The sequence below is a fragment of the Barbus barbus genome (genome assembly GCF_936440315.1).
Source record: "Barbus barbus genome assembly, chromosome: 11".
NCBI classification, from domain to species: Eukaryota; Metazoa; Chordata; class Actinopteri; order Cypriniformes; family Cyprinidae; genus Barbus; species Barbus barbus.
Window position 1 is genome coordinate 24,211,840 of NC_136739.1, and position 23,207 is coordinate 24,235,046.

The 23,207-nt window shown below is 39.3% G+C and overlaps 1 protein-coding gene across 1 annotated transcript in view; it reads right to left on the bottom strand.

Moving 5' to 3' along the window:
- LOC306876664 (semaphorin-5B-like) overlaps positions 1 to 22,743 on the bottom strand; it is a 149,673-nt gene extending 126,930 nt beyond the window's left edge. Inside the window, exon 1 of the mRNA XM_079428003.1 lies at positions 22,630 to 22,743. The gene's annotated coding sequence lies outside the window, so the exon portion shown is untranslated. The remainder of the gene's footprint in view (positions 1 to 22,629) is intronic.
- Between the last annotated feature and the right edge of the window lie 464 nt (positions 22,744 to 23,207).

Consider the following 23,207-nt stretch of genomic DNA (forward strand, 5'->3'; position numbering starts at 1 on the left):
AGGAAACTCTTTTTTATATGACTCACAATTACACTGCTTTTTCCTGTCTGGACTTTTAAAATGAAATATCTCTTTCCATTAAATTTTTTATGTCTTTATTAAAAAACATGCAGGCTTTCAGCTGGCAGTGCTGGATTATGGATCAAATGGCCAATTGGGCCAGTGCCCTAGAGTCTCAGACTGCCATGGGACTTCAAAGCTTCGGGACACGCTGTCCAAGATTGGAAAAGGAAGCTGAACCAGATTGAATATAGTGCAAACTGAACACTAGACCTCCAGAGCTATAAATAAAGTACAATCTAGCCAAATCCAGTCAATTTATTCCATAAGATACCTTGAAAAATGTCTTGTGTTTTTTTAAATAACTTATTTTATGTTCCATAGGAGAAAGCAAGTCATACAGGTTTGGATGGAACAAGGGTGAGTAAATGACCATTTAAATTTTGGAGAGAAATTTCCTTTTAAAAAGAATATGAAAACTAACAGGATACCAGCAGAATTTTATAAAGTCAAATTTAAGACCTGCACAAAAAAAAATTAATACTGCATATCCATAAAGCGCTTACACTGAATTAAATGCCAGATGCAGTTTATTACATTACTAAAGTAATATCCAGAAAAAAGACTTTGTGCATAATGCAGAATTTATGTCTATGCTTTACTATTCCAGATGCTCATTTAAAAAGATGAGAGCTAAAATATGCATTTTACAAAATATGATGATGTTTACTTTATAGTGTTTCTAATTCATCAACTGTAAATCATAAGCATTTGCTTGGGATAAATGCATGATATGTATTGACTGCGAACTGCTTTGAAACTGCGAACCTGTAGAATGTGCAACAAAGCAACATTTGGCTTTGAACGTGCAGTGCTGATATTAATTTAATCACAGCTTTTTGATGTTTAATAATCACATCAGGGTTTATCATGATTTCGGTTTTCCCATCCTTAAATTTAAGACTTCTTACAATTATAATTAAGATGAGGTAATTATACCATTTCAAATATTTAAAGCTTTTTATGGTGTGTTTACACTTGGCAGGTTTGGTTTGATTAAAATGAACTCTAGTGTGATTGCTCTGATAGTGTAGTTCATTTGAACAAGTGTGAACGCTGCCATCCAAACGGATGGTAAACAAACCAACGAGATGTCACATGATGTGACCCTAAAATGGACAAAATGCTAAAGCATACTTGGTTCTTCTTATCCTAAGAGCCAATGGAGGAATACCTGGTGCTGTTTTGACTCCTTTTGACATTTTCTAAGCTCTTTGAGAGATACTACCATAAACGCACACATACGGCGAGTGCATTCAGCCCAGCGCACAGCATTGTTTTGGATGTTCGGTATGTTCATAAAGTATACAACACAAACGCTGTCTAATCAGGTTATGACTGTATTCTTATGCCTTTTGTTTTGCATCTTAAAAATCACACTGTGAATGCTAAGAAAACCAAATAAAATGTCCGGACCAAATAAAGCCAAGAGAATCAAACTATGAGCGTAAATACACCAGAAATTTGATCAAACGTAATTTCAGACTATGTAAAGACCAACGGGGACACTGAATTACATGAGAATGTTGGTCTGGAATAAAATACATTGCATTATGAGCATTTCTTTAAAGAATTTCCTTGAAACACCACTAAAGAGTTATTCTATCAAACCACTAGAAATCCCTCAGGACATATGAGTAATCATGGTTAATGATATGCGATAAGCTTTGTTCAATGGTCTCTTTGGGTAATATCAAGTTTAAGGTTACAATTCATAGCTTTACCATTTAATGCTTTTTCACAGCTGGGAATAAGCCCAGGAAAAATTATTCATTAAAGCATGACTAAATGAGGCTTATGCTAATCACCATGTTGAATGCGACGAACTGCGCGCTGTGGTAGGAATACGATGTGCCGGCTCACTCTCGGCTCACAACTAAGCACGCTGTTGCTCGGGTGGGGGATGGCAATGCACTGTGGGCGCACTCTCCAAACAACCAGGTGTTCACTGTGGGATAAACATTTGCTAACAGGCTCCAACAAGATCCCCAGGGCCCGAGATTAAGGGAGTCTAGCGAGCTACGGAATCAGAATGCTGCTTCAGATAGGAAGGCAGGCTATGGTTTGATCTCGGAGTTTTAATTTAGCTGTGACTGTGGCAAAATGATTGTGTTGCTTCAGCGCTACTTTATAAAAAGTTGCTCCTTGGATTTGTCTTGTGCAACCTACTGCTGGCCTTCCAGCTCTTAAGGAATACACGAAAAAAGGAGAAACAGAAGGGGTTGCTGTTTTTCTACATTTAACAACAGTTTGCCTGAAAACACTAAATAGCAGAGCTAACCTAAGCCAACACTTCCCAAATCTTTCTAAAAGGCAAACAACAAATAAAAGTACATTATATGTATCACATTTATAATGTGGCAAAATACCTATAATTATATAATAAATTTTTAATAAAAAATAAGTTATTAGATATAACAATAATCTAAAGAAAATATTAAGTATATAAAATGTAAAGGAAATATTAAAATTAATTAATATATTTTATACACATCAAGATTCAAGAATACTTTATTTATCCCTAGGGAAATTTGATGATTTTTGAATAGTCATCAATAAAAATAAAAAAATTGCTGTAATTCTAACATCTACTAGCAGGATCAAACTGGACTGGTGCTAACCAACAAAACCATGGCTGAATTCGTAAATAATACCAAGCCATATAGCAAAAGCAGTAAGATTAGAATACTTTTCTGAATTCAGGTAAGTGGTACAAGACTTTTTATTAGCTATGTTCATATAAAGGGCTGAAAATGTTCAATCCAATTTGGGCTATTTGATTTGATGTGTTCAGATCAGTCTCATATACGATTTATTATAATGTGACCCAAGTGCACACCAATACAGATTTGTTCTATCTCTGAACATGGCCTAAATTCAATGTCACCCTATTTAAGAGGCAAAAAAATACTTTTTCTTAATTGTTAAATAAAACAAAACCTGCAACGAGCAGTGTGAGTAGAAAGATGGCGAGAAAAACAAAAACAAAGACCATGTATATGAATATGCTCTTGGACATCAAGTCCAGTAAAACCAATGAATGCTCACAAATCAACAATGTTAGCAGGATCAACATATTATTGTTTTTTATTTGTGATTGTTAACACATTGTTATTGTTCTTGTGAATGTACCTACATTTATCCATTTTTCATTTATTCATTTATATATACCTATTATAGGTGCTGTCAGGCAGTGGTCCATTCATACCAATGACAGATATACGAGTCATTTACAAACATGAATATGAACAATCAAAGCAAAAAGTCTGAATTTGAAGGAGAAAAAAAACAGAACTGAGCATTTAGACCTATAATCTGGACATATGCATTTTCTATATCAAATGCATTTAGTCAGCAGAAGGCTGCGTATGGAAGACCCACACAAAAGGCAACCAATGAAAGGCTGAGAGATGTGGTCTAAGGCGAGAGGACCACCTGGGTCGGTGGCCCAGTGTGACTGCGATCGGAGGGACCGCAGCTGCAGTAATTACGCCTCCCACAGTGGATCTAATAATGCCCACCCTGAATCAATACAACAAGCCTGGAGTGGCACTATAAATACTGTAGCATCCGCCAACTTGTCAACAGTTTGTGCTTGACATTATATAAGCTTATTACTGTCAACAACATAGATGTTATGTACTATGCTGTATTAAATTGACTACATTGGGTATAGAATGGCGCCGCTGTGTTCGGACGCCGTTCAGGCCGCTCTGCTAAGATTTTGCTTTAACTTACTTTTTTACTTACTTTTACTTTCTCTTTTTACACATTTCACGTCGGCACTGATCACCTACAACATAGAAAAACTTTTGGACATTGGAAACCGCTACACCAACCTGCTTCAGGACACTTTATCCAGGAATCCAGCATGGCCTCTGGAGATTCTTCAGAACGCAGAGATGAACAATAACCCCCCGAGGCGACGGATCAAGAAACACCGCAGGAAACGCGCTGGGATTCGAGATAGACTCCGGAAAAGGGCTCACAGTCCTCCTCTTCCGAGCATTCTGCTCGCAAATGTCCAATCCTTGGAGAATAAGATGGACGATCTTAGAGCCAGGATTAGTTTCCAATGGGACATAAGGGACTGTAACATCCTTTGTTTGTCAGAAACATGGCTTTCGTCCTTGGTCCCGGACACTGCTGTAATGCCAAGTGATAACTTCTCTGTTTTTCGGATGGACAGAACAGCAGAGGCCGGTAAATCCAGGGGTGGAGGAGTGTGTTTCATGATTAACGAGAAATGGTGTGATCCCAGGAATATCTCCATTCTGTCGCGTTCCTGCTCGCCTCATCTGGAACATCTTTCCATTATTTGCCGCCCATTTTATCTGCCCCGGGAGTTTTCAGCAATCATTGTCACTGCTGTGTACATTCCACCACAGGCGGACACCGGCTTGGCTTTGTCTAAGCTTCACGATGTGCTCAGCGGCTACATTAACAAACATCCTGACGCTGCCTTTATCATCGCGGGAGACTTTAACAAAGCCAACCTCAGGCAGGTCATGCCGAACTTTCATCAACATGTATCCTGTCCAACTAGAGGACCAAACACACTGGATCATTGCTACACTCAGTTCAAGAATGCCTACAAAGCCCGCTCACTACCGGCTTTCGGCAAATCGGACCATGCCGCTATTTTCCTATCACCGGAATACAAACAAAGGCTCGTTCAGGATCCTCCGGTGCAGAGAGTAGTGACGCACTGGTCCTCCCACTCAGAGGCTATGCTGCAGGCGGCTCTTGATGACGTCGACTGGAACATGTTCCGGGCGAGTTCTTCTGACGTAAGCGAGTTCACGGATGTAGCATTGAGCTTTGTAAACACGCTAACCGAGCAAGCTACAGAAACAATAACTATAAGGACATTCTCCAATCAGAAACCGTGGGTGGACAGTACAATCCGTGCTGCGGTTAAGACACGCCCTGCCGCTTACAATGAGGCTCTTCTGACCGGGAATATGAGCGAGTACAAAGCATCGTGCTATGCTCTCTTACGCGCAGTAAGAGCCGCCAAACACCTATACAAAGAGAGAATTGAGTCTCATTTCCAGCTCAATGATTCACGACGGATGTGGCAGGGATTGAGGACCATCTGTGCCTTCGGAAACAAATCCTCTGCTGAGGTGAGAGCAGATCTGTTGCTGGCCGACGAGTTAAACATCTTCTTCGGCCGCTTCGATTGCAAAAGCGGCGGCGCGTCTCTGCCGACCAGCGCATCAGGAAGCAGCAGGCAGAGCAGCGATGATCCTGTAATCACCGTGTCGGAGGATGAGGTTCGGAGGGCGCTAAAGAAAGTGAACGTCAGGAAAGCAGCTGGACCTGATGGAATAACCGGCCGTGTTCTGAGGTCCTGCGCTGATCAGCTCGCTAGTTTGTTCACATCTATCTTTAATGAGTCGCTTGCTACCTCCGTGGTTCCCACCTCATTCAAAAAATCTGTCATTATCCCTGTGCCAAAGAACAATTAACCCTCAGGCCTGAATGACTATAGCCCAGCTGCCCTCACATCTATAGTCATGAAGGTTTTTGAGAGACTTGTAAAGAGCCACATTTGCTCCTCCATCCTTTGGACCCTACTTTGGACCCTCTTCAGTTTGCCCAAACAGATCTACGGATGATGCCATCTCTCACGTCCTCCACTCTTCCCTCACACACTTAGACAGCAATAATGGGAATTATGTAAGGCTGCTATTCACTGACTATAGCTCAGCTTTCAACACTATAGTCCCCATCAAGCTGGTCTCTAAACTCACAGACCTTGGCCTAAACTCCTCACTCTGTGACTGGATTCAAGACTTCCTCACCGGCAGACCTCAAGTGGTGAAAGTTGGCCAGTTCACCTCAAACTCCATCACTCTGAACATAGGAGCCCCACAGGGCTGTGTCCTGAGTCCCCTGCTCTACTCTCTCTACACGCTTGACTGCGTGTCCTCTCACAGCTCCACATCTATTTCCACTATTATCAAATTCGCTGATGATACTGTGGTTCTGGGCCTCATCTCCAACAACGATGAGACCGCATACTTGGATGAGGTAGAGAGACTCTCATCATGGTGCCAGGACAACTGTCTCTCTCTGAATGTGAGCAAAACTAAAGAGCTGGTCATGGACTTTAGGAAGAGACAGCAGCAGCCCTACACTCCTCTTATGATCAGTGGGACCCCTGTGGAGAGGGTGAGTAACTTCAAGTACCTCGGTGTAAACATCTCCGAGAACCTGACTTGGACTACACACATCCAAACACAGGTTAAGAAAGCCAGGCAAAGACTGTACCATCTGCGACAGCTGAGGAAATTCAGGGTCTCACCAGCAATCCTGAAAACTTTCTATTCAGGGACCATAGAAAGTGTATTGACTCAGTGCATCTCAGTGTGGTATGGAAACAGCTCCAATCAAGACTGCAAAGCACTACAGAGAGTTGTGCGCTTAGCTGAGCGCATCTCAGGGTCTGCTCTCCCCTCTCTGCAGGACATCTACCTCAAACGCTGCAAAAGTAGAGCTGTCAAAATTATCAAGGACTCAAATCACCCTGGTAACCGTCTATTCACTTTGCTTCCATCTGGTAAGCGCTTCCGTAGCCTGATGGCAAAAATTGAGAGACTTAGGAGGAGCTTCTTCCCCCAGGCCATCAGGCTCCTAAACTCTAACTCTGTGTCATAACATCACATGACTCCATGTAAATATCACTATATCAATAAGCTATTCATAATTTTTTCTACCTCATATTGCTGCTATTTAAATACCCTGTACAACCTTTTGCACATTCTTTTTGCACATTCCTCTTATTACTATTTAAGTCAACAACATACTGACCTGTAAATTTATATTTATATTTATATTTTTTATCTTTTTATTTTATTCTTTTACTTTTTCTACTTTTCTTTTTCTTAATATTTGTATACTTTATAATTGCACTGTCCTTGGAGCGGACCTGACCTACATTTCACTGCTGGTTATACTCAGTATAATTGTGTATGTGACAAATAAAAATCTTGAATCTTGAATATGATGACTGATTTCTTTAAGTAATGCACCATGCAGCTGCGACATGAGGAAAACCATTTTCTCAACTGCTATCTTAAGTTTCTCCTCAAAATTTAAATTTAATGTTTTTTATTCAAAGTAAACCGTAAACTTTTAACGATATTGTGTGAGACATAATGCATTAGAATTCTTAATAAAAGTACTAATTTGTTAAAACAAATACAAAAAATATTCAAGTTTTCATAATTATGTCTGTGGAAAAAAGTAACTTTTGGATGAAAATAAATTCTGATTATAAAGTCTATAGATATTTCCTATACCTGCAGTACAACTGCTCACAGTGACTGTTTGACCAATACCTGAATTAATTTTTTCCACATCTGCTTATGTTAAGTATATTAAGTATATATTAAGTATATTGTGACGAGTCGGCTGCCTCCCCCCTTATTATCATCACCACCCCGTCCCGTATTCACCGCCCTTCACCAGGCTCCCGACGGGAGTGGGTGTGCGAGAGAGGAGGGGCGCTGAATAGCCACGGCTGCCGGCGTGTGATGAGGCGCACCTTATGTGAATGGAGCCTCATCACCGCCACTGCTTAAATGCTGAGCGCGCCTCTCCTTGAGAGACCGGTCTCTTCCCCGCGCATGCACGCTGGTGTCCTCGTGGGTCCAGGAAGGGAGCGTCGAGGGAGCCCTGCACCTCCAGAGACGTGAGATGCCAGACCCGCAGTCCTGGAGACAGCCAACACCCGTTAGACGGCTGACGGGCCAGGATGCCGGGCCGTCGATTCCCCTGGAGGAGCCGCGGCCAGCAGAGGGATTACGCCGCTCCGAAGAAGCCGCCGCCACTCGCGCCCCGGCCCCCAAGATGGGAGCGCGTGCGGCCACTGGACTCCGCCCCTTGCCTGGACCCTTCCCTCCTGAACACTGCCCTCCTTCACAAGCCCCGCAGCACGACGAGGACACCAGATCCCCCTGTTTATTTTGGACACTTTTTCCCCCTTTGGACACTTTATTTTACCATTTTTGTTTAATTAAAATCCTCTCCGAGGCCTGACGCCACACCCACTGTGTCTGTCGTTTGCTCCTCCCGCCACAATATATATTAAGTATATTTCAAATAAATCTGCCACACAATCCATGAGTGGCACCCAAATTATAGTTGGTCACTTTACATGTTGGTCAGATATCGTTTCTGGCCCTATTAAGCTGTGAAGTGAAACAGATACAGGTAGTCATACGTGTGGCTACACAAAACCACACTCAACTTCTTGCATAAGCCTGAAAAACCTTCTTTTCAGGCTTTTCAACTTGAGCTACTATTTGCTTTGCAATTAATATTGGTTTTCATATGGGTAAATATCAATAGCAAGGCATTAAATCTTAGGGAAATGGTAATATATCACAACTACACTTACAGAAAAATTATATACCCATATGTTTGAATTATACAAGACATTCCTCAGTAGATAAACGCATTGACTCAAATTGAGCATTTCTTAGGAGGAATTGAAGTAATATACGTATGTGTGACTGAGGAATTTAAGATTCCTGACAATGAATGGGCAATAAATTATGCACTGAATTTTGAACAGGAATATGACAGACTGCAGGACCACATAAAGTGAAGCATGCAAAAGCAGGATTTCGCATAAAGGTGCATTGGAATTGCTTGAGCTTTGCAGAGCACCTAAATGACTAAATAAAAGTCTCAATTGTAGTCGCCAGCGCCCATCTGTGACGCTACATCAAACATCAGTGACATCAAAAGCCGAGATCACAGCAGAGCTTCTACAGCACTCAATGCCTGGTGCCATCAAAAGTTCACCTCTCTCAGTTTATGCCAAATAACTTGCTTCATCTCATTGTTGGAGTTCTAAGCTAATGAACACACTGGAACTTTTCTATAATGAAACTGAATTAAAGTCAATGGATGAAATGCCAATCCTGTGAGTAATTACTGCCAGTCAGAGGAATCACAAAGCCACAGAATGTGCTCCCTCTCCTGATGGTCAACAGGGTGATTAATGATTCAGAGTAAACCTCTCGCTTTAATGAGATCATTACCGAAAACAAATAACCCCTAGATGGGCGACCTAACTGTCTTTTTTCAAAGCATGGGGGCACACACTTAGTTTACTAACTTAATGCAAACATGTTAACCCATCTATCATTTCTCAATATGACTGTATGAGCTCTTTGAAATATTATAAACTTCTGGACCGGAATGAATGAGCTCTATTCAGGCATTCAATACAACAACACATTACTCAATACAATCTAACACATGCAATACTCTAATTAGTTCATTTAGGCATCTGCCCTGGTGATTAAGTTGCTTTATGGTTAAATAAACAAGTAAAAAACTTTTAAAATTCATTTAAGCAACATCTTGCAGCTCTAACAGACTGGTTACCCACTGAAGCCAAACAGAGCTGAGCTTGGCCTGCACTTGGATGGGAGAGCTCCTGGGTAAACTAAAGTTGCTGGAAGAGGTGTTAGTGAGGCCAGCAGGGAGTGATTTTCCAGTGAACTGTGTGGGTGAAAACAAGGCCAAATGTCCCCATGACCTCCCATCCATCACGGCCTCTTAATAACCCTAGCTATAAATTGGCTGCATCACATTTGTCTCCACCAAAAACTGGTGTGTGATGAGCATTGTGGTGCACTATGGCTGGTGTCACGTCATCTAGATGGATTCTGCACACTGCTGGGGTTGCTTTTCTGAAAGCTTGAAAACATTCTAATCAGCTGAAGCAAAAATGTTTATTTAATGTACTACTGATACAGAGAAGTAAATGAATTCATGGAGCACAAAGTATTGTTATTCATCTGATCATGTGATCTCAACATAGCTCTCACCATGAGGTTAATCATCTTAATGTTTAAACAAAAAAATGAAAAAAACAAACATACAACTACATATGCATACAGCGGCTAACATTCAAAAATTAAGGTTTTGTAAGATTTTCTTCTGAAGGAAATTCATACTTTTATTCAGCAAGGAATGCATTAAATCAGGGCTGTCCAAACTCGGTCCTGTATGGCCGGTGTCCTGCAGAGTTTAGCTCCAACCCTAATCAAACACACCTAAAGCAGCTAATCAAGCTCTTACTAGGCATACTAGAAACGTCCATGAAGGTGTGTTGAGGCAAGTTGGAGCTAAACTCTGCAGGACACCGGCCCTCCAGGACCGAATTTGGACAGCCCTGCATTAAACTTATCAAAGGTGAAGACCTTTTAAAAAATAACTATTTCAAATAAATACTGCTCTTTTGAACTTTAGATTCATCAAAGAATCCTAAAAAAGGAATCAAAAGTTTCCACAAAACTATTAGGAACTAATTCAACATTGGTAATAAAAAAAAAAAGTTTCCTGAGCAGCAAATCAGCATATTAGAATGATTTCTGAAGGATCATGTGACACTGAAGACTGGAGTAATGATGCTGAAAATGGATAACATGGTGAGCATAAGCGACTTCTTTCATAAACATTAAAAAATCTTACCAATCTCAATTCTTTTGAATTGTGGTGTATATGATATAATTAAACTGTATCTCTGTCATGTTGTTGAGACAGTCTTGCCCTAATAACTACATTACAATGACCTCTGGCTGCTTTCTACACCCAACATGATTGTTTTCTGTTTCTGTCCTATCACAGTGGGCTGGACGGAGCAATATAGTGCGCTCTGAATGTCACTGTGGCAGGAAACTCCAGCAGCAGAGGGAGGGACTGATCAGCAGCATCTCTATCAAAGTCATAATTAAGACTTCAGAGGGCAGATGTAAAGAGAAGAGATAATTGACATAGGATCAAACGTACACTCACTCACAGATAAATGCCTGTGAGGTCTAGCATTCATTAGCGTCAGAGATCCAAAATAGATAAGCAACACATTTGGAGATAGTGACTGGAGGGCTGGAAGATCCGCTTTTGAACATAAGCAGTGCGAGACAAGATACACATTCAGTCGCCGCTTTTCCTTCTCCTGTTCAAATGGCAAATAACAACACCAAAGCAGCACCTGCCTGATTCATAACATCATTACTAACAAAAAAATGTCCAGCGTAAGATGTTATTGCATTCTGTACACATTATTTCTATGTATGTAGGCTCAGATGGATCAGATACACTAGCATTTAAAAAAGTAATTTTCAACAGAAATATTAAGCAGCATAACTGTTTTCAACATTGATGATGAAAAGAAATGTTTCTTGAGCACCAAATCAGCATATTAGAATTATTCTGAAAGGCCATGTGACACTGAAGAAATTCAGCTTTGCCATCACAAGAATAAATTACATCTGACAACATATCAAAATAGAAAACAGTTATTTTAAATGGTAATTTTTCACAATATTACTGTTTTAGTGTATTTTTGATTTAAAAAATGCAGTGTTGGTGAGCAAAAGTGATGTTTAAAAAAAAAAATGAGTTGTTTATCTGGTTAGCAAAGACCAGACTTGAAATTCATTCTGATCTATACTTATCTTCTCAGTAGGGAACCGCTGTCACCCTTTGAATAAGATATTGTTTGAAAAGACAAAATAAAGAATTGATGTTGTGGCTGAAACAATTCTGACAACTCATCTGATATTCCACAATGACTTATTTAGCTGTCAACACTGCCAACATCAAAACTGGGACTGTTAACAAACACTTCCAGTATAATAAAAATAATGTTTCCATAAAGCACTCCAAATGTTTTAATGCAAGTCATTTCCAGCCACATTTCTGGTTATTAAATCCATCTCTCAAAGCCTAACCCATCCTATTCATTAAATAAAAGGTGCTCTTCAGGGATAGTTAATGGTTTCTCACCAATTCAAAAACCCACATCTACTTTTCTCATGGTGACGATATAAATCTCAAAGAGACGTGACTTAAAAAAACATATCTGACATTGGCACTGAATTCACTTCTATTGACAGTGACACCACCTTCCAAGAGAGAGAGGAGAAGAAAGAAAAAAAGAGTAAATGCAGCATAACGGCAGCACAAATTGGCCGTCTACGCTTAACAAGCTTCTATTTTATGTCTTGTTTATTCCACTCACAGCACAGTGGCAGCAGTTCTGTCATTTTACAAACCTTAATAAATAGAAGCACGCTTTTGTAAAGTCAAAGCCTGGGCTGCCGCTACATTGTAAACTGCTGAGGGCTGCCGGGCTCAGCGCCAACTAAGACGTAAAAAGACATGTTTACTGTTAACAGTTGGAGGGAGATGGGTATTTGGTGGGGGGGACATGTGAAGTTGGCTCATGTTGGCTCAGCATTGGATCTAAACCTCCAAGAATCAGCTCTGCGTGTCTACGAGATGAGCAGACCACCCTGGGCCAGATGAAATGGAACTGGTACCATAGGGGGTAGAGAGTCTGATGAGGTGGCCCTTAAGCTTCTTTCCCATGAAGGCGTGAGAAATGGAAGACTTCAATTACATTGGTTAATACATGTTCCCAACCGGTGGGTCGTGACCTGAAAAGGGGATTGCAGGTCTTTTCTGATCGAAGCATGGACAGCTGGGGAAATATCGGTATATGATAAAATAATAGAATTCAATTAGTCAGCCTAATGTTGTTGTAAAACCTGAATGACTTTCTCTAAGAATGGTTTTGATTTTTTTTTTAATCAGTGGAGTGAAATGTTGTTTTGTACCCAACATTCTTCAAAATATCTTCTTTCAAGTTCTACAGAAGAAAAAAAGTAACTAAATGATGACGAACTTGAAGAACTTTAATTTTGGGGTGAATTTTGGATGAAAAAAGGCAATTTTGTGTGCTGAACAATTTTAGTACAGTGTTGGATTTGGCGTCTGGAGTTGAGACACACTAGTACAGAAGACCCTCTGAAAACTTCTATAATTCTCAGTTCATGAATCTAAAGGCATATATATTTATCCATAATATCAGGCTGGAGAAAGCTGGGGGACTGATTATGTAAGCAGCTCGATGGAGTTTTATTGGTGATCTGAATACCATTCACATTCACTCACATTGATCAGTGGGGTCAATATAGTCGTACCAGACAGACGAGGTACGTCTGATCTCAAAAAGTAAATAAATACAGATGGTGAAACTAATGGAAACCTTTTCATATGTGTTTGCTGCATTTCTTTTCAATCAAAAAGAAAACCGAATACCAAGATGGCTCTGAAGGTCCTACAATGCATTATTTACACTCACCACATTGATTTTTTTTTTAAATTGGTTGCATTGGTTGAACTCTAGGGATATATTGCCTGGATTCACTGATCGACTGAACTGGTTATCCACTGCTCTTCCAGAGGGTCTTCTATCCATCTCCATGTGTGCCTTTGTAGTTCAGAGTGCGTTGGCATGCAGGTCCGTATCCCCCTCAAACCCTCTAAAACTTTAAAAACTCCCCTCTTGGGAAGCTTTCAATGGGGCCCTTGTCCAAGGCCTAGCACTCTACTGTCAGAAGAGGAGGTCTGAAAGAAGACATATTTACTTTAAAACATCTAACATTTTCAAGTCTGTTAGTATGGCACTTTCTTCCTAGGATGTGTTCCTGTGCTTGCCACCTTTCCTTAAGGCAAGAAGCAAGTCAGGGTGTCAGGGCTAGTAGCACTTTAGGTTGCAATTTAGTGAGCTACAGAGAATTAACAGTAAAGGAAGAAAAAAAATCCCAAAATATCTTGCTTCTCTTACATGACTGCAACGACAAGGTTGGTATTCACTAGCCTTTCATCCAACCATCCCTGATTGTTTTGACACTGGTTATGTTCAGACTCTGACTCTCCATACTCTATACTGCATACTAGGAATGTTCCTGAAACTAAATACATAATTTGGAAAGTTATGAATTATGACTTCCAAATATTAAAAAATATAATGGTTAGAAAACAATGATAAAGTAGTATTCTTTATACATATTTATGAACTATTTTCAACCTATAACTTTCCCTCGTAATGACCCTTTCCGCCAAAATAATTAAACAAACAAAATTACATACAACAACAATAATTGTACGATAGAACGATTAAGTAGTAGTTTAAGGAGCATAACTAAAATTAATGCAGAGGTGATTTTGTAAATCCATTATGACTAATGTGTGAATTTTCTGTTGTGATTTTAAGCTCAAACCACATTTTCCCACATTTCTTTTTTCATCTTTATTTTACATAAGTGTCATAATAATAATAAAACAAGAAATAATTTAATAAACTACACAAGGTATTTTTGCAATATATGTAAATTAAAAAGGAAAATCTTCACTGCACACCCCAATGCCTACTTTATAAATATAGCATATCAAAAACTATGCAGAACTCAACATGACTAAAGCAAAATGTGGACTGACTGACATACATGGTAGCACGACAAGCTGTACCAAGAAAACTGAAGGAATTTTCATATAGGTCACATGAGAATAAGCAAAATGTCTGGGGACCGCTGTGAGCTGCTCTTGACTAATAGAAAAACAAGGACAAAGTCATCCATCTATGTTTATAGATTTTTAACTAAAATCCCCATTACAGGTTATCTCGAGTGAATTAAGAAAAGCCATTTAGCAGAAAACCATCCCAGCCCAAGGATAATATTCAGATCCTGACATTACTCATTACCCTGCAAGGACACAGACTTGGAAGTTGGAATTGGGGACAGGGTCACCTAATTGTGCGCCCAATCTCCAGCAGATCTGGTTGAGTGCTAACCATTTTTTGCCATACAATACATGTGAAATATAATGCATTATACCACAATTACTACACTGTTGTCACATAACCTCACCACATTGCATATTTAACTAGCGAGCAATGTCCACCTATTTTTGTAATAAAAACATATAAAAAAATATATATCACAATCTTGATGAATGATGAGAAGATGAATGAGATACATTTTGAATTAGATCTTTTCAATGAATCACTTGTTCACAAAAACAATTCAGTTCTCAAAACAAGATTGTCATTCGTAAGTCATTATTTTTGGATTAGAGCTTTTCAATGAATCGATTGATTCAGTTCACAAAACAAGCATAAATCATGCCTAAACATCACTAATATGCTTAATAAAGTCACTGTCTTAAATGATTTGATCACTTAAGTAAATTGTTACTTACAGAGTATACAAACAATGAGTGGTATTTTGTTACAGATGATAAAAAGCCATGTTCATAAAATGACGTGGCAACATTTACTCTTGCTAAGGGTTCTCCCTTTTTGCTATTTCCAAAATAGCAGCAAACACCGAGCCTTCAGATTCCCTATACCGTTAACTCATCAGAATTACTCATAAATAAACAAACTTGACTATTTATTGATGATAAATGCAGGATGGGATTAGCATTACTCATGGAGACTGGGAGGTCTCTGGATGTTCTGTGTTGATCTAGACTGGACATTAATCACTGTCGAACAAGGTTCTGTCTGTCGATGTGTTTGAGATGGACCTTTGTGTCCCAACCGAGAGCTACTTCTTATCACTATAGAAACAGCAACCAACCACACCTCATATAGGCTCGACTAGACTAGAAAAGAAGTTCTTGGTGCTAAATGTATGATAGACTATAGAATGGACAATGTTGGAGGCCAATGTTACAACCAAAATATAACTGTAGTCTTGTAGGTATGAACTTAATTAAGCCTATTTCGGTTAGAAGCCTACATCTGTGGTACGCTTAAAAACTTCCTGACTCAAGATAAGGCCAAATATGACTCACTTTTCCCACGGCTATAGAAACCTAGTCTGATCTTCTTTTTTCCCCTCAAGGGGGCAATTTATAGACCTTTATAGGGTGTAAGACATATTGGATCAACGTCTGGAAGAAAGGCAAGGCCCCAAGAGGAAGATCACTTCAGGTCAGAGAGATAAGAGGCTCGATCCACGGCATGAATCTTGAATGCACCTGATAAGTGACTCTGGTGGCTTTTTCCATCCTGAGGCCTTTTGTTCACCCGTCTTGCTGTACTCAAAAGTGACTGCAAGCAAAGGGCAATTAATATCAAATTTTACAGCCAGAGTTTACATGGTCTGCCATTCTGGATCTGAAAGGCATTCCTTTCAAATCTACATTTTAGAAATGTGCCGGGCTTTTGTGCCCTTTTCAAATTACCTATCAAAATTCAATATCAGAGTTCATACACTTCTGAAAATGACTGTCAGCCAGAGGATGAAAGATAGAATTGTCAAACTAAATAATAACCTGTTCTTTTATTCAGCCGAGCTGAATGAAATTGATTTCTCTGTTTCTTTTAGAGGTTGTGATAAAAATCAGGTGTGCAAACATTGGATTAATGATTCTCAGTGGGCTGTCAGTGACAATGAGAGGGCAGAGAGGAGAAATTCTGTATCTACAGTGGTGGCTCTATATTTGCCTTCATAATTTAAGCAATTTAAATGCATCTTGCTCTTGAAAGCACTGAAATGATAACTTACAATATGATTTAACTTTAAAACACTCCAATTTATCAAATCAAAACCATTTAGCAATGTTTTTCTGTAACAATATTTCTAGACTCAATTTTTGAACCAAACGACCAGATCCACTAATTAAATTAATTGGACCTCAAATGCTTAAATATGAGACATTCTAAGAGAACATTCTATTATTCCCTGATTTTAAACAGTGATGTAGCATTTCTCACACTACTTAGAAAAAACACCTTGTTACTGGAAAAGCGCCACTATTTCAAAAACACTTGAACTACGGTGAATCTGTTTGAAATGTATTTAAGCTAGTAAAAAAAGGAAAAAGGGGAAAGGGAAGTGGTGTGTGGCCAAGTATGGTGACCCATACTCTGAATTTGTGCTCTGCAGTGAACATATACCCAGAGCAGTAGGCAGCCAATGCTGCGGCACCCAGGGAGCAGTTGGGGTTTCGGTGCCTTGCTCAAGGGTCTCACCTCAGTCATGGTATTGAGGGTGGAGAGAGTGTTGGTTAGTCACTCCACCCACCTACAATCCCTGCCAGACCCGAGACTCAAACCCATGACCTTCAGGTTACAAGTCCAACTCTCTATCCATTAGGCCACGACTGCCCAACAACAGTATTTTATTTACACTAATGCTGGACCATCCTTCATATGGAAGCTCATTTTTGCTTGAGAGTGAAAAAAAGTTAAGCTGACCTTTGACATTTCAAAATTATGACTTTATAACTCACAATGTGATTTTATGTCTTATTTTAAACTTTATCTCACAGTTACCAGCTTTATTTTTCACTCAGAGTTGGAAATAGGCTTCAATATCTATGGGGTAACACAGATCATTTGACTGCAAATTACTCATTCACCTTTCTCCGACAGAAATAAATGAGTGGTATTATAACTAGACATTTTACCTTGTGAAAAAGATATAGGAGAGAACATGAACATTTTAGGGGAGATAGCAAAGAGCCTCAAACCTGGGGTATTAAATCACTAGAATAGGGACAATGTTCCCACCGTGCTCCACAAAAGCACTAACACCCATCTCCCATAGTTGTGCAGGGTCACCCATTGCACTGAATGGGCCCCCTTTCTCCAGCTTTTGGGGGCTTCACCAACAACACCATCAATGGGAATAGTGTTCCTCCCCCACAATGGGCAAATCAACTGTGGGAGCATTTTGGTCTCTACCCTTTTCCGCGTCTCCTCATTGAAGCCTCCTTCGACCGAACAATGGCAAAGAAAAGATGCATGCCTTCACGTCCGCTTACATACAACTGCATCCCTCCCTTGACAGCGGGGCGGAGAAAACCAGCTTTACAAATATTAAAATGACAATCCACCGTTCACTATGACAAACGACAAACAAATAACTAGAGTTCTCAAACTGGAAGCATTTGCATCTAGACATATTTTCTGTTTATTAAAGACATTTCGCCACTCTTCTCTCTGGCTTCGGGAGCTGACAGGAACTCTTGAGAGAAAACTTCAGCCTGCTAAGGGACACGATTTGTCAATTGCGAAAAAGGTGGGATTAAGGAAGTATAGCGTTCGTTTAATTAGAACCCACAAGAGTGAGCAATGCGTCTCGCTTGATTTGTGTAGAAACATCTCCATGACAACATAGGACGTAATTGTCGGTTCCAAGGCTTAATTGTTTGTTGTATTTCAGCTGCTGTCTGTCTGAAAGACACTCTGCAAAAAAAAATAAAAAATTGAGCGCCTTCAATCACATCAAGTATTAATTTAGGGCTGCAGACAGCGAGCAGCTCAGCCGTATCACAGATCACATTTCACAGACCGAGTAGCGTCCAGCCATCCATCCACACCAGGTTTCTGACATTCAGAAGGGCTGCGCTACAGACAGTTGCACATTTGAAAACAATATGCAGCCACGTATTATCAAATGAACAGACCAAGACGATAGTCCAGTTGAACTGTTTGGGGAATTCATTTAATTCAACCCCCCCCAAACCCCTCAACAAACAAAAGATAGCAGTGCGTTCCTACAATATTCTTGAGAAGCAGCCAAAGACCACCAAACTCCTTCTGTTCCACCCCTTGATAGCAAGAATAATAATGAAGCAATTCATGAAAAGCAAAAATTCACACCAATCAGGGGATCAAAATAGAAAACAACACAAAAACTTTTATTTCCTTTCAGAGACGGCCTGGGAACGCCATAAGCTACATTTCCTCTTTCAGAACCAACGTCACCACAGGTTCAGGATGTCGCATTTCCACCTGACAAGCCACTGGGGCTAAACTATGATAATCTTTGAATAGTTAAGTTAATTATGGCTCTGGCTTTCTCTTTCATTTGCTCTCTCTATTTATATATTTAATAGTTTTTACTTTTTGGGGGGGGGGGGGGGGGTGTTGCAAGACATTTTTATGGAATGACAGACAGGAAACCCTATTACCTAATACTATATCTTATATGAGCATTTTATGAGCAAAAAACACCTTGTCACTGGAAAAGCTCCAAAAACATTTGAACTACGATGAATCTGTTTGAAATGTATTTAAGCTAGTAACAACAGTATTTTATTTACACTAATGCTGGATATCCTCCATATGGAATCTAATTTTTGCTAAGTAAAAACTATGAAATATATATATATAGAGAGAGAGATAAAATGAAAGAGAAAGCCAGAGCCATAATTAACTTGACTATTCAAAGAATTATCATATTTCAGGACAAATAAACAGCAGGCCAGTATCAGAGATCATTAAGCTTATTATACGGCTAACATCACTTAGAGACTTTTAGAAGAGCCTGTTATAAAACTTTCCTTTCAATATGGTTAAAAAAACCTTACACCCCTCTAAAGTGCTTTGAAATAGAGCACTGTGGATACAAAAAGTTAGTTCCAGCTGCTAGACTGACTTTAGCTAGACTTTAGTTTAATACTCAAGAATGAAACATGCCATTTCTCTCACAAAAGCTAAAAAAAAAGTGATAATAGAACCTGAATGGTGTTGACTAATGAATGGCTACTTAACTGCTTTTACTTAGAAACTCAGGCACAGCGTTCACACGCGCTTCAGTTGGAACATATTAGTAGACCAGCTCTTATGGAAGATACCATTAGGATAATTCAGAAAGATTAATTCTGGGTGCCTTGTGGAGATCTAATATTCAAAATGACGAAATGCTATGATAGAGAAAATGCTTCTTCAGACATTAATGAATGTTTAAAATTTTCAAGTTTGGACACTTCAGTAACCCCAAAACAAGACAGAAGTACACTTGACATTGACTCTCTATTCCATGCAGTCATATCTACTTCCAGTCAGATCAAGTTCTTTCCCATTAAACTTTTATCCATACTGTCCCCTCTCAAATGATTGCTCCACATCAGAAATAATTCACATGGCACATCTTACGTATGTATCGCTAAAACTTTCATAAGGGCTACTAAGTCATTGCTTCCCAAAAGCTAAAATTATTTATGCAGATATCAAATGCAAATTATCAGATTTCCTTGCATTTTCAGGCCTCGTTTCTATGGATGTCACTCACTAACCGACGTCCAGATGAGGCTACTACTTAATCACTTACAAACTGACAAGAGATCTCATAAGATCATTACACATGAAAACCTACTTTACATATGAAAAGACGAGGCCTCATGCACTACGAAAACATATGAATCGACTGACACATGGTAGTGGTGGGAGGGTGAAGCTATATGAATATTAATACTCATACACAAAAGCCTTTAGTGGACCGGTAAACAAACAGCCTCTTTGGTTAAGAGAGACGTTCAGAAGCTGCCTCAGGCACACGTAGACACACACAATAGCGCCAGACTTCCTTCATCATATGAGTAATGACAATCTACTGTGGAGTGTCAGACCTCTGAGAGTGAGTCATACTATAAGGACCCCCTTGAGGTTTTCGCTTGAAATTGACATAGTCTGAACCTATAGAAATCCTGATCAAGAACCCAAGCAGCAAGCATCACTAATAAACAATTAAGATGCATTTTCCAGTAAACTGTGAGGGGTGTTTGGGTAAGAATAAGTGGACAGACGGTGCTTGACTATAATGAATACGCTTGGGTAAATATATCTCCAAATCCCCCTGAGGATAGTCAAGCTAAACATACTAAACCAGACCTAATTTATTCTCACTTTAAATGAAAGACATTGGGGTCTCAAGGTTTAACAATGGGGAAATATCATAGGATTTCTTCACTCTCTACCACTTTCAAGGATGAAATTGGGTCTATGAAAAAAAAAGGGATTTCAAAGCAAGCCGCACTCATTCCCACAAGGAAAAGTTTTTTTTTTTCTTTGAGAATATTATACCTGGATCCATAATGATTTTCCTTTCAAGCCCCTTAATTTTCCAAACTAATAATTGAGTCTTACATTAAACCTTGATGTTGTCCTGGGAGAGCATGTGAGCTTGCACATCTTGATATATAAAAGCTCTTTGATTTTAGCTTAAAAGAACATCAAATGCATCTATCATTTATCTCTACTTACAACAATGTGAAATGTATTGCACTGGAACAGATTTGGACCGCTCAATCGTTTGCTTTTCATTAAATTACAGCGTTTTCAACAAAGTTGTTGTTATTACGCTGGGATGATCCAAAAGACCTTGATTAGTTGCTTCAGGTATGTTTGATTGGAGTTAAAGCTCCGCAGGAAGGTAGTTTCCGAGATTTAGCGCCCCTGATTTAAATAGTTTCAAGCCAACAGGTGATTTTCCTTCTCTAGCACTGCGTTTGTGTGCAATCAGCCGTCTCTTATGAGTGTGCTTTGGCTGCAAGACTCGACGCTGCTCCCTACCGTTTTTGACCAGCGCTGCAATCTATGTTCTGTGCACCTGCTCTCCAGCTCGCGAAGATAACTTGAACATCATATGCAAAACCAAATGCAATCATTTCAGTTAAACGACAGAGAACTACGACTATAAAAATGCGCGAGGCTGAAAACGGAGAACTTAAAACTGCCAAGAAATATGTGTCTTGCAGATATGACCCACAATAATAAATTCAGCGCCCACCTACATGTCCTAAAAATCAACAAACTGTCATTAGATGCGATACTGTTTATGTAGCCTGCATATTCACATTGCTGACCATATGCTATTGGTCTTAGCCTACTTCTTTTTATTGTAGACTATACCCGTCGCCTTTGTTTTGTGTTGTAATGCGAGCTTAAGTTATAAGGCGCTATATAAAAGAACATGTATTGTTGCTGTTTTGACTGTATGTGCCTATGAAAAAATATAAGCTGTATTAAAATGTCTGAATAACATCACCATTGCTCATCATTCACATATGTCTATGACAGGTGACCGACAGTAACTATCATTCAGTCACAAACATAGCGATCAAGATTATTACGAATAGCTTTTCTGTTAAGGCTTATAAAGTTGCGCGAGAACACAAAGATATAGCCCTACTGTAGCCTAAGTGTAGCTGAGAGATGTTAAATATATCTCCTCTGAGAATCGTATTCGCAAATCCTGTGCGAAAGTATGTTATTCTCGATTAAAAGTAAAAAGTATGTCCTTCAAATGCCAAACGATGATAAAGGAGAGTGAAAAACAGCGTGTTTTGCTGCTCGGATCCTGAACAGAACGTGAGCAGCGAGTAAACTCCGTGTACTGCACTGAATACTGTTATTATTATAATATAATTACTGAATACTGTTATTATAATATAATTACTGAATACTGTTTATATAGAGCATTTTCCTTTCTTTAATAAAACTGACAGAAGAGGACCGTTAAAAGACATTCATTCCCAATAAGGGTTTTGTTTTCACCATAAAGAGAGAAAATGTGCCCATAAACCAGGTTTTATTAGAAAACCATGAAGTCTTTAATAATTATAAAAAGCAACAAAATTATTAAAATTCCTACTGGTTCATGCGAACCCACTGGCAAATATTTATTAAAACACAGGCTACTTTGAAATCGGACAATTCTTTGTAGCCTATTTCTAATGAAAACAAAACAAATTAAATTCTATATTTATTTTCTTCCCAGATTTAAAAAAATAAATAAATAAAATCTAAAATGTTGATAGTCAGTAGCCTGGCCGCAGAAATTCAGAAAGTAGTACTTTACAGTATCATCCTACTCCAAGAACATTAGAGGCGGTTTCTATGAATAACTGCATTTAAAGGTGAGGTGATGATATCTGAGAAAGTGTTTTTACCTTCTGATGTTCTTCCTCTGGAGTAAACTCTGCCGTACGTAAAAAGCAATCTCCGCTTTGCGTAGGTCTCCTGTGCACTATCCCTGTTCTGTGAATGACTTCCACCGATCGACCTGCAGCTGCTTTACTGCGCTGTGCTGGAAAGAGGAGGCTACTACAGAAGGGCAGCTGCAATTCAAACAAATGGGGGTGCAAACTCTGTTACGAAGCTCCACCTCACATGCTTGGCACAGTGGTTGCATTAGCCCTTAAAGCTCTCCTTTTGAATTTCTGAATTTCTACATGCATTTCAGTAATAGTAACGTTTCTGTTAACCTGTTTCAAATTATCAATAAGACATTGATTTTTTGGGATTCATCAACACCCCTGTATCATGCCTGGATAGTCTGTCCCTAGAATCAGTGAGGTACCATGGCAATTAATTAACTGTTTGGATCTCATATAATCATGTTTTGGTTTTGGTGTGGTGCAACTCACACAATACCATTGTACAATGGTGTACCATGATACTCAAGATGTGCCATTGTACCATGTTATATGGGAATGGCATGATACTATACGTGTCATGGTACTGAACA